Below are 12,974 nucleotides of genomic sequence, written 5' to 3' on the forward strand. Positions count from 1 at the left end.
CAGCAAGGAATTAGCAGAATGAACATATCAGTCACCTATCTGTAGCCTAGAGTTTCTTTCCAGTCCTCAAAAGAAAAAACAAACCAAACAAAAATTACCAAATATTGATTGTTACAAAGAGGGAGCTGGACTCTGAAGGAAAAATCGTGCTAGGTGGCAAATCCTAACTGTATTAGTTATCTGCTGCTGCATAACAAATTACCCCCAAACTTACTGGCTTAAAGGAAACAACTATTATCTTATGGTTTCAGGAGGTCAGAGATCTGGGTTAGCTTAGATGGTGCTCTGGCTCAGGGGCTCCTGGGGGCTTCCATCATGGTTCAGCAGAGGCTGCTGTCATCTCAAGCCTCAACTGGGGAAGGATCCCCTTCCCAGCTCACTCACGTGGTTCTTGGGAGGCCTCAGTTCCTCCCTAGCTATTGGTCGACGGCCCCTTGGGTTCCTAGCCCTGGGGACTTCTCTATAGGGCAGCTTACAGCATGACAACTGGCTTCTACAGAGCAAGCCAGTGAGAGGCCAAGAGAAGGTGGGCAAGGTGGACATCGCAATCTTTTGAAACCTAGCTTCAGAAAAGACTTCTCGTCATTTTTGCCCTATTCTATTCATTAGAAGCAAATTACGAGGTCCATTCCATACTCATGGGGAGGGGATTATACCAGGGCATGAATAGTATGAGGTGGGGATCATTGGAGACCATCTTAGAAGATACCTACCACATTGACCTTCCAAATAGTTAATGGCGTCAGGTTGCAGCCTTACCTAATGGCCAACAAGCTTCTTATATTGATGTGGCAAAAAGCAGTGACAACATTGTATTGAATTGGTTGTGAGCCTAACCATAATATCTGGTGCCCTAACATAACTACATATCTGCCTCTTCACCCTCCAGTCCCCATTGCCCTTCCTGCTTGAGGACCATTTTTGCCAAGTTCACATAGCATTATTCTCCAAGGCAGTGACATCCCAAGCTGAACTTTCCAGGTGGGAGTTTCTAGTAACTCTGCTTTCTCAGAAAACTTCATGTGTTCTCCTTGTGGTCCTTTTGCCAACCACTGGTGTTGATGGACCTCAACAAATTATAGGAAACTATCAATCTGAGCCCTGTTCATTACTGATGTGTAGCATGAGCCTAACATTCAATTCGTTCATTTATCTGAGCAGCTGTGGTATTCTTCCTCTCAGATCATGGGAAGCGGATGAAATAATCCTCCGCACCCAGCAAGAAGAAAAAACTCAGCCTGCACCCTGTGAGAGAGCATAATCTCACCCCCTCATATTTATGAGTTATGGGTATAAGATTCCGAGGTATCATGAGGATAGCTTCTTATATACCAAAGGGAGTGTAATAAGGGGAAATCTTAGTCATATAGTCAAAATTAGCCCCTGAAAAATCCCCTTAAATTTCACAAAAAGTACAGAATACATTGTTTTGTGTACAGGTTCTCGAAAAAGTCCATCACATTGAATTTTCTTTGTCCCGCATTGGAAGAGATCATCATGTTTTCAACTGAACCCCAGTTGAAGGAATTGGCTTAGTTGACTGGCCTTATTCTACCAAGAAAGCGTATTTAGTTATTCTAATAAATATGCCTAATAAATATGATTGTTTGTCTAATCTACCTTGTGTCAAATCTCCACAGTCGTCCATCCATACCTCCATCCACCCAGCCAGCTAGCCAGCCAGTCACTTACTGATTCAACACATGCTTATTGAAGGTCTGCACTGTATGTGAAGCCCAAGCAGCTATAGTAGGTGGAGCATCATTGCTTTGTTTCATGCCGAGGCGAGAGGGCACATATGGTAATTGCGCCTCTACTGCTCCGACTGCCACTGAGATTAGTGAAGCTGAGGCAAGTCGCAGAAGTCAGGGCATCCCTCCTTTCACCTCTAATCGCTTCCTGCACCCACCCTCATTCCAAGCTGTCTCTTTTCCTTCTTAATTCCTCCTTGAGCTGCAAGGAAGAAAAACAAATAAGCAAATCTCCTTAAAATTGGGGTTGGCAACTTAAAAACTCTTTGCCCAGGGCTTCCCAGGTGGCACAGTGGTTGAGAGTCCGCCTGCCGATGCAGGGGACACGGGTTCATGCCCCGGTCCGGGAAGATCCCACATGCCGCGGAGCGGCTGGGCCCGTGAGCCATGGCCGCTGAGCCTGCGCGTCCGGAGCCTGTGCTCCGCGGCGGGGGAGGCCACAACAGTGAGAGGCCCGCGTACCGCAAAAAAAAAAAAAAAAAGCAAAAAACCCTTTGCCCAGGCAAAGGGTGTGGAGCGGTGAGATAAACAGACCCTGGAGAGGTGGTCCCTGTACCCCCTGGGCAACCTCCACAATGCCTTTCCTGTCAGATTCTGCCAGAGGTAAGAGGTCCCCCTTAGGGCTTCCTACTGTGCACTGAGCCGTATTTTGAAGACCTTCTTGTTGATCCCAAGCCCTCTAAGTGCTGTCACTGGTTCTCTTTGGGAAAATGTGAAGAGCCTCTGCCACCCCCAGGGTGCTATCCCAAGCCCCAGAAAGAACCTCTGAAGTCTGCTACTGCCCTGCAGACTTTGCACAGACGGCAGATGGCTCGAGCCCAGCGCTGCACCAAAGCCATGGCATTGCCCGGAAACATACAGAATAAAATGGTGGCGGGAGGGACGTGGAGTTTCTGGGTCAATTTCTGACATAGTAGAAATAAGCTGACAGGTATATTCATGAGCCTCTGCACGAAGCTGGTCGACCCCTGCGTGGGATCAGCCGCTTGCCTCCCTCTGACACTTGTGGGAGCTAAGGGTCATCGCACGGAGGGGCCTGAATCTGTCACTTTGGCTCCAGCCATGACGCGGCCTCTCTCCAGCTGCTGGCTGGGCCTTCTGATCTGTGCTCAGAGCTCCGAAGGCCCTTTGGTTTGAACAGGTGCTGAAAGGCAGGGAAAGCCAAAATATTTTGTTCTTTCTGGGTCACGAACTGTTTGCTGTTGGAAACATCTGTATGGACGGGTGTACGGGCTAAACATAACAGAAGTACGGCAAACGATGCTAGCAGTCTTTGGTAGGGAGCCCCCGGAGGACCCCAATAAAGTCAATCTCTTAAGCACAAGCCCGTGGCTTCAAGCCTCAGTGACAGGCAATGAATTATCCACATTGGTTAAAAGGGCAAGGTCTCCTCATAACAACATTGCCCATATGCTGTAGCTAAATCAAGCCTGTCCCCAAATATCATTTGGAAAAGGCGTGTGTGTGTGCGTGTGCGTGTGCATGTGCGTGTGTGTTCGGAGCGAGGTGATGATGTGGGCCTGCTTTCAAAAGCAAAAATCACCATAATTAGAGGAAACGCTACAAGTTCATTTCCTCAAAAAAGAGCAAGTGAAGAGAAGGAGCTTAAAGACTAGATGTTTAGACAGGCCTGAAAGCCCCCTTGTGACCTTGCTCTGATATGTAACAAAACATTAATCTTCTTGCCAGCAATTATAAAGGATACAGTGATGTCGCTGGCTCTCAGTGAGTGAGTAATAGTAATTCCATTGTTCCCCTTTATTTATGCCTTGGCTGTACCAGGCAGATGAGGTAAGTTGGGGCTTTGATATGTTATTATTCCTCACTGGCAATACATAAAGGATGCTTACACAAATATCTGTCTGTTTCGGAGGCACTGTTTCACACCTTCTTACCACTTGCGATCAGAGCGTTTCCACATTTTATTATGAAATCATGAAAATCCTCCTGTCGTTTGCATATGAATCATAGCCTTTTTTAAAACCACCAGTGTACCCCAGTGACAGGCTTTTGAACGGCCGAAGGGAACAAGGTGTTAGATATTTATTTCTTGAAGGCTGTAACTGGCCAGATAACCCTGCCGAATGCTGTTTGCCAGGGGACAGTCCAAGAGTAAACACAGAAGCTTGGGGGTTGGAGGGGTAGGAGGGGACCCTCGGGGCCACGAGGAGGCCAACGATTGCTCCTTCTCTGGTCAGGAAACAAAATTTGGTGTGGAAGCCTCCATTTGGGAGCAGAGGAGAAAGGAAAGATTACGTACCTCGTAATTTTAAGCTAAACAAAAAAACCATCTTTGTCTTCCTAAAATAAAACAAAATCCTTATCCAGAGTTTGGGGCAGTGGCTGTGATTCCTTAAGTGATGACTTTCTCTGTTGTCACTGAGACCTCTGGCTCACGTTGATTTGGCAAACAGAGGAGAAGCAATGGCTCCTTTTGTGGGATTTGCATCTCAACTGGGGATCTTCCTTTTATCTGGCCTCCTCTCCTGGGGACAATTAATAATCTCCCTTGGAATGTGGAGGGAGGGAGGGAAGTTGTCTGACAAAATTGGTGTCTCAGCGGTAGATATGTGCTTGGCCTGAAGATGCTTTCCCTTGGGGTTTTGTTTCTTAGGCAAATCTCTGAGTATATAGACTTCAAGAAATCAAAGCCATCCTAGTTTCACGAAGGAAGCTTTGTTTGGGATGGAGAAAGAGCCATCTGCAGTTACGGAGGTTACATTTTAGACCTGGCAAAACTCTATCGCCATAGGCTAGGTCTCTGCCTTTGATCAGCATCTGGGGGTCCTGGGGACCATGATGACATCCTTTCTCAACAAGCATGGGGGGAGTGGAGGTGCTGGCTTGGGGAAGGGAGAGAAGGAAAGGGAAGCAGAAGTGTGTTCTTTCTCTGATGTGGTCAAACAAAGTGTGATTCTGCACGGAATTCCAAGCTTCAGCCTGTGCTGATTCCAAACCTCAGCCTGTGCCGCTGTGCTGGGCAAAGGAGAGCAGCCAAAGCACCGAGCAGCTACCCCCAAATCCAGACAGAACCAGACGGCCTAGTCCCAGCCTGAGAGATCTCCTGCCCCTTTTTGGTAGAGCAGGAAGTGGGCTGGATGGCAGAGTGAAGGGCTGCCACAAACTGCCAAATTATCCTCTAAGGGAAGCTCTGTCTCCCTGCCTGTCCATGGCTCTTGCTGGTTTTTATTCAAGGATACCACAAATGCAGTAGGTTGTGACATACTATTCTTACAGTATTTTGTCCACATCTCAGTAGCATCCTGAAAGATACACAGTTATTTGTAAGTAGCTCACCAGTGCCTTACAGCTTGCCCCATTCCACTTAAAATGTGCATCGATTTGTCAGAAATACAGGTGGTGACTTCTAATCCCACCCCTCCCCATAATTTAGAGATAATGAGGCAGTTTAGGCCCTACTTAATCTCCACCATCCTACCAATCTGTCTCTATCACTCATGGCCACCAGGAAACTTTGCTCATGACTGAAGAAGTCTCTTGAATACCTATATCTCCTCCCAGGCTTGTGTGCTTACTCATCTCACTTCCTTTCACTCAGAAGGATAAAAAGTTTTATTTTATGAATTCACCCTAAACAGTTGGGGATGCCTACCTGGAATGCTGTGTTGAGAAGGATTCTGAAGCCTAGACTTGACTTCGGGGCAGGGGGACAACGGTGGCCTGATTGATTAGTGATGACTGATTAGTGATGATTGATTAGTGATGGCTGCCACAGTCATGGATAGGAAACTGTGTTGAGTCTTCACAATATCTGAGCCTTCTTGGCTTTTCCTTTTCTCCCTCCAAATGCTACTATCCTCCCAGGTCCCTCCTCTTCCCTGGAGCCTTTGCTACCAGCGGCTACCATTGCACAACATCGTTATGGTTCCAGGTTCTACTGGGAATTGAATCGTTGTCAACCTCGAGTGACTGCTATTTCATAGGTGCGTGACTAGGCTTCCCACGGAGATGCCACACTCTGGAAGACGGGACCTGCATTCTTTCTCTCATCAAATAGCCTGACAGAGGACACATCCGTGTTGTTCAGTAACCACGCATGAAAAGAGTTGTAGACCTTTCCTATTTGCACAGTTTGCTATAAAATGAGCTGTGGATGTTTCTTCTACCAGTCTCTACTCTGTGTGCTCAGCTCTGTCTGTTGAAATGAACAGTTTCCAACAGGCTACATTAAAAACCCTAAAAAAAAAAAAAAAAAACCCTAAGACATGCAACCCAGGTAAATGTCCAAGGTCTCCCCAAGAAAGGAAGTGTATTAGTTGCCCAAAAACACATTTTTTCTGATACTTTGGGAGAAGACAGAGTGCTGCCATATTACTCTGTCTATTGCTAATTTAAAGAATGGAGTGTCCCTTTCTTTTATTTATTCTACTATTAAAAAGGAAGTCTTTTTCAGGTTTCTAATCTGCAAAGACAAGAGGTATGTTAAACCTTGTTTCTCTTCCGCTCTTTCACTTTCCTAAGGTTTGTGAAGATTTGGCAAATTGATGATGAGATCTATCATAATCATTGTTGTGGTCACTGAATTGTCCATTATCAATGAAAAACTATGGAGAACTAAATCATCAAAATGTGTGACTTCACTTAATGTCTCTGAACCAATAAAGAGAAGAAAAAAAATCTCTGGAATTAAAAATTTGATGAGAATCTTGCAAAAAACAGCTACTGGCAAACTAAATGGAAGAAAGAGAGAAAGGAAGGAAGGGAGGGAGGGAAAGGAAAGGAAAAGAAAAGAAAGAAGAAAGGAATAAAAGGAAAAGAAGAGAAAAGAAAAATGAAAGGAAGAAAAGCAGTTCAGGGACTTGGTGACAAAACTATGTTCAGAGAAGGGACCAGCCTTAGGAGTTTGCACCTGGAATACTAAAGTGATTACTAGTGTATTTCACAAATTCTTTGCGTAAAGGATGTTTTCTTCTTGTTATCCTGAGAAGAATTGGTACAAGCCTCCTAACACAACTTGGAAAGGGAACTTGAGAGAAGCCTTTCAGTTGCAACAGAGCATCTTCATCCAGGAAGTTTGTTTCAGCTCCAGGGATGGAGAGTCTTCGTTTGGGGGTCATCTTGTGGCAGTTAGGAAACAGATGCTCCCTGAGGATTCTAGTGCCCTACCTCTCACTAGGCACTTCGAAGCATCAGAGGTGGCCCGTCTTATAGAGAACCTGCTAAGAAGTGAGAGGGTGAGGGAAAATGGTCCAAATTGTCACAGGGTATATATTTCTCCTTGTACTACTGTAAATAATAATAACCCCACCACACATTGTGAGGGTTTTCTGTGTACCAGACATTCTTCTAAACCCTTTATAGATGTTGAATCTTATGACAATCGTATGAAGTAGGAACTCTTATTGTATGACATAGGGGTCGTCATCTTTGTTTACAAATGAGGAAATGGAGGCACTAGGAGGTGAAGAGAAGTCAGGCTGTTTAGGATGAGGAAGTGTTAGGAGCAAAGCACCACATCCCTGGTGCTTTCTTTCCCTTTGGCCCTTGGGAGAAAGGACTCTGAAAATTTGCTTGGGTTTTGTTTTCTTTAGCAAGGATAGTATTGGTGGAATATTTAGATCTAAAAGAAAAAAAGTAGGGTCAAAATAATTTTCTTTTCCCTTGTAATGTGACAGAGAGAGAGGTGTGGGGGGCAGGGGCGGGGGGAAGGGGCAGTGTTCCCAAGTGTGGAAAGTGTTCCAGCCCTGGGCTGGCCTCCTGCTGCTGGGATGTCCCCCACCCCCGGTCCGGGTCCCCGCCTCGGCCCAGCAGCCCAGCTGACATGTGATGCAGGCTCACAAAGGGAAGAATTCCACAGGCTTGGCTCTGAGCTTGTTCATAATTTGTCACATTGTTCCCCCACTTTGCTGCACGTATGAGATATGTAAGACCCCCGACGGCTCCGAGACCACTGCCGGGGGCTGGGCACAATGGGGGAGAGTTGAGGCTGAATTGTAGCCGTAACCTGGAGTTCCTTTGCTTTTGTGACTGCCAGTGAGATGCGTCAGGTCGTGCGGGTACGCCTTTGTGAGGGCAATTAAAACCGGGAGAGAGAGGGTGAGGAAGCAGGGCTATGGGGGCTCACTCGGGCAAGTTATTCAGTGGGAAGAGGGGCAGGGCATTTGTCCAGGATCATGCTCCTTTGTAGAACTCCCCATAGGCAAAGCTGATAACACGCCACCCGCAGAATTCTGAAACTTGCAAGTTTCAACTTGCAAGTTCGTTTGGCTGTGATCACCTGCTTGCTCAGACCCTCGGCGGATATGCTCTAAGGCTCCCAGGTGGGCTGGACAATCTCATTCTTGTTTACAATCAAAGAATAAGCAGAATGAGAGCCGGCTCATTTGGGGATTGCACCCACCTATGAGGCTGCAGTTGCCATGTGTCCTGACCGCCTTGGTCATTGTGGCTGTAGCCCATGTTCCAAAAAACCCTCTTCTGAGTCGGACCCAGGCCCTGGAGTTGCATCTCGGGTTCCCTGACACCCTGTGCTGTTGACCCTTTTGTGGATGCCTGCACTGATGCTATATCAGCGTGTAGGCATGTGAGACTCAGTTTTCCTATCTACAGAATGGGGGGAACCCTCAGCAGTCTAAAGTTTAGGAGTAGAGGGCTGGGGCCAATCATCTCACCCTCTTGCTTTGTCTCTTTCTTCTTCCATTTTTTCCTAATTTTTGAATTATAAAGAAGATATCACGAATATGATATACGTAACACCTATTGAAGTTGTGAAGCATAACAGTAATAAACGCCATGCACCCACCACTCAGTTTAAGAACTAGGACATTGCCAATATGGTTGCCGTTCTCGGTGTGCTTCTCTCCAATCTCATCCCCGTCCCTCCTCACTCCCACAGATTTAATCAAAATATGCACGTGTATGTGGACACATACGTATAAATACATAAACAGATCATAGTGAGTAGTGGGAAATTTCAAGCATGAACAAAAGTGGAGAGAATTGATAAGAACCCTGCATTGACCCATCACCCAGCTGCAACCACTGTCAACTCAAGGCCAATCTTTTTTCATCTCTAGCTTGCCCGCTTCCCTCCCTCTCATATTATAGTGAGGCCAATCTCTCACATCTTTTTCTTTCTTCTGATTCTGAAAAAATATTTCCTTGCTTCTTTTATAATTTTACCACATCTGTATATATTTCTAAACACTATACTTTTTAGTTTGACTCCTCTATGTATTTTATAGAAGTAGGATTATCTTGTATGTCTTCTGCAATTGTTTTTTTATTCCATTTCATCTTCTAGATTTCATCCTCATGGATGCATGTAGCTGTAGCTTCTTCATTTTTGCTGCTATGTAGTATTTTATTTACGTGTATTCCATCATTTGTGTATCCATTATTCTGCGTATGGGCATTTAGGATTTTCCTGTTGGAGCGATTTTAAACAAAAGTGTTACAAATATTCAAGACATGCCTCTGGAGTTTACATGCATATGTTTCTCTAGGTAGAGACAAAGAGTCAAAATTTTAGGTCTTACCGGGCGTAACTTTCTAATTTTATAAAAAGCTGCCAGATTGTTTTTCTGATTATTTCTGTTTGTTTGTGTTTTTTTACTTATATTCTCAAATTGCTGGTTGAGTTTCCACCACCTCACATCCTCATTGAAAGTTGATTTTATTAATATTATTAATATTTGGCCAATCTAGTAGGTATAAAAAGGGTTTCACTACGGTTTAATTTCTCTTTCCCTGTTTACAACTAAGGTTGAGCATGAGGTCCACTCTTTGTTGGCCATTTATGTTTCCTCCTCTGTGAAGTTCCTATTCATGTCTTTTGCTTATTTTCTATTGAGTTGTTTTTCTTATTCTCCTTAATTTTCAAGAATTCTTTAAATATTCTAAATACTTAAGTTTTATTGATTGATTATTGATTGTCTGGAAAATGTATTGTTCCCGTTTGTGGTAATATTGGTCTGTAATTTTCTTTTTTTGTAGTATCTTGGTCTGGTTTTGGTATCAGGGTGATGGTGGTCTCAAAGAATGCGTGTGGGAGTGTTCCTTCCTCTGCAATATTTTGGAAAAGTTTGAAAAGGATGAGTGTTAGCTCTTTACTAAATGTTTGATAGAATTCACCTGTAAAGCCATCTGGTCCTGGGCTTCTGTTTGTTGGAAGATTTTTTATCACAGTTGGAAGATTTTTAATCTTTGTTTTAAGATTTTTAAGCACAGTTTCAATTTCAGTGCTTGTGATTGGTCTGTTCATATTTTCTATTTCTTCCTGGTTCGGTCTTGGAAGCTTATACTTTTCTAAGAATTTGTCCATTTATTCCAGGTTGTCCATTTTATTGGCAGAGTTTCTTGTAGTAGTCTCTTATGATGCTTTGTATTTCTGCAGTGTCCATTGTAACTTCTCCTTCTTCATTTTTAATTTTATTGATTTGAGTCCTTTCCCTCTTTTTCTTGGTTTCAATTTTGTTTATCTTCTCAAAGAACCAGCTTTTAGCTTTATTGATCTTTGCTACTGTTTTCTTTGTTTCTATTTCATTTATTTCTGCTCTGATCTTTATGATTTCTTTCCTTCTACTAACTTTGGGTTTTGTTTGTTCTCCTTTCTCTAGTTGCTTTAGGTGTAAGGTTAGATTGTTTGAGATTTTTCTTGTTTCTTGAGGTAGGATTGTATTGCTATAAACTTCCCTCTTAGAACTGCTTTTGCTGCATCACATAGGTTTTGGATCATGTGTTTTTGTTGTCATTTGTCTCTAGGTATTTTTTTATTTCCTTTTTGATTTCTTCAGTGATCTCTTAGTTATTTAGTAACGTATTCTTTAGCCTCCATGTGTTTGTGTTTTTTACTTTTTTTTCCCTGTAATTGATTTCTAATCTCATAGCATTGTGTTCAGAAAAGATGCTTGATATGATTTCAATTGTCTTAAATTTACCGAGGCTTGATTTGTGACCCAACGTGTAATCTATCCTAGAGAATGTTCCATGTGCTCTTGAGAAGAAAGTGTAATCTACTGTTTTTGGATGGAATGTCCTACAAATATCTATTAAATCTATCTGGTCTATTGTGTCATTTAAAACTTGTGTTTCCTTATTAATTTTCTTTCTGGATGATCTGTCCATTGGTGTAAGTGAGGAGTTAAAGTCCCCCAGTATTATTGTGTTACTCTTGATATCTTGTTTTATAGCTGTTAGCATTTGCCTCATGTATTGAGGTGTTCCTATATTGGGTGCATATATATTTATAATTGTTATATCTTCTTCTTGGATTGATTCTTTGATCATTATGTACTGTCCTTCCTTGTCTCTTGTAACATTCTTTATTTTAAATTCTATTTTATCTGGTACGAGTATTGCTCCTCCACTTTTCTTTTGATTTCCATTTGCATGGAATGTCTTTTTCCATCCCCTCACTTTCAGTCTGTATGTGTCCCTAGGTATGAAGGGGGTCTCTTGTAGACAGCATACATATGGGTCTTGTTTTTGTATCCATTCAGTGAGACTGTGTCTTTTGGTTGGAGCATTTAATCCATTCACATTTAAGAAAATTATTGATATGTATGCTCCTATTACCATTTTCTTAATAGTTTTGGGTTTGTTTTTGTAGGTTCTTTTCTTTTGTTGGTTCTTTTGTTTCCCACTTAGAGAAGATCCTTTAGCATTTGTTGTAGAACTGGTTTGGTGGTGCTGAATTCTCTTAGCTTTTGCTTGTCTATAAAGCTTTTGATTACTCTGCTGAATCTGAATGAGATCCTTGACCTGTAGAGTGATCTTGGTTATACATTCTTCCCTTTCATGAGTTTAGATATATCATGCCACTCCCTTCTGGCTTGTAGAGTTTCTGCTGAGAGGTCAGCTGTTAACCTTACAGGAGTTCCTTTGTATGATAATTTGTTGTTATTCCTTTGTTGCTTTCAATAATTTTTCTTTGTCTTTAATTTTTGTCAATTTGATTACTATGCGTCTCGGAGTGTTTCTCTCTAGGTTTATCCTGCCTGGGACTCTCTGCGCTTCCACTTGGGTGGGTATTTCCTTTCCCATGTTAGGGAATTTTTCAACTGTAATCTCTTCAAATATTTTCTCAGGTCATTTCTCTCTCTCTTCTCCTTCTGAGACCCCTATAATGCGAATGTTGGTGCGTTTAATGATGTCCCAGAGGTCTCTTAGGCTGTTTTCATTTCTTTTCATTCTTTTTTCTTTATTCTGTTCTGCAGCAGTGAATTCCACCATCTGTATTCCAGGTCACTTATCCGTTCTTCTGCCTCAGTTATTCTGCTATTGATTCCTTCTAGCATATTTTTCATTTCGATTATTATATTGTTCATCTCTGTTTGTTCTTTAATTCTTCTAAGTGTTTGTTCTTTAATTCTTCTAGGTCTTTGTTAAACTTTTCTTGCATCTTCTTGATCTTTGCCTCCATTCTTTTTCTGAGGTCCTGGATCATCTTCACTATCATTTTTCTGAATTCTTTTTCTGGAAGGTTGCCTATCTCCACTTCATTTAGTTGTTTTTCTGGGGTTTTATCTTGTTCCTTCATCTGGTACATAGTCCTCTGCCTTTTCATTTTGTCTATCTTTCTGTGAATGTGGTTTTCATGCCACAGGCTGTAGGATTGTCATTCTTCTTGCTTCTGCTGTCTGGTGGATATCTATATATCTAAGAGGCTTGTGCAAGCTTCCTGATGGGAGGGACTGGTGGTGGGTAGAGCTGGGTGTTGCTCTGGTGGGCAGAGCTCAGTAAAACTTTAATCTGTTTGTCTGCTGATGGGTGAGGCTGAGTTCCCTCCCTCTTGGTTGTTTGCCCTGAGGTGATCCAGCACTGGAGGCTGCAGGATCTTTGGTGAGGCTCATGGCAGACTCCAGGAAGGCTCATGCCAAGGAGTAATTCCCAGAACTTCTGCTGTCAGTGTCCTTGTCCCTGTGGTGAGCCACAGCCACACCCCACCTCTGCAGGAGACCCTCCAACACTAGCAGGTAGGTCTGGTTCAGTCTCCTATGGGGTCACTGCTCCTTCCACCAAGTCCTGATGCACACACTACTTTGTGTGTGCCCTCCAAGAGTGGAGTCTCTGTTTCCCCCAATCCTGTCAAAGTCCTGCAATCAAATCCCACTAGCCTTCAAAGTCTGATTCTCTGGGAATTCCCCCACCCATTGCCAGAGCCCCAAATTGGGAAGCCTGAAATGGGGCTCAGAACCTTCACTCCAGTGGGTGGACGTTGGAGATATAATTGTTCCCCAGTTTGTGAATCACCCACCCAGT

This window comes from Grampus griseus, assembly GCF_964374135.1.
Source record: "Grampus griseus genome assembly, chromosome: 19".
NCBI lineage: Eukaryota > Metazoa > Chordata > Mammalia > Artiodactyla > Delphinidae > Grampus > Grampus griseus.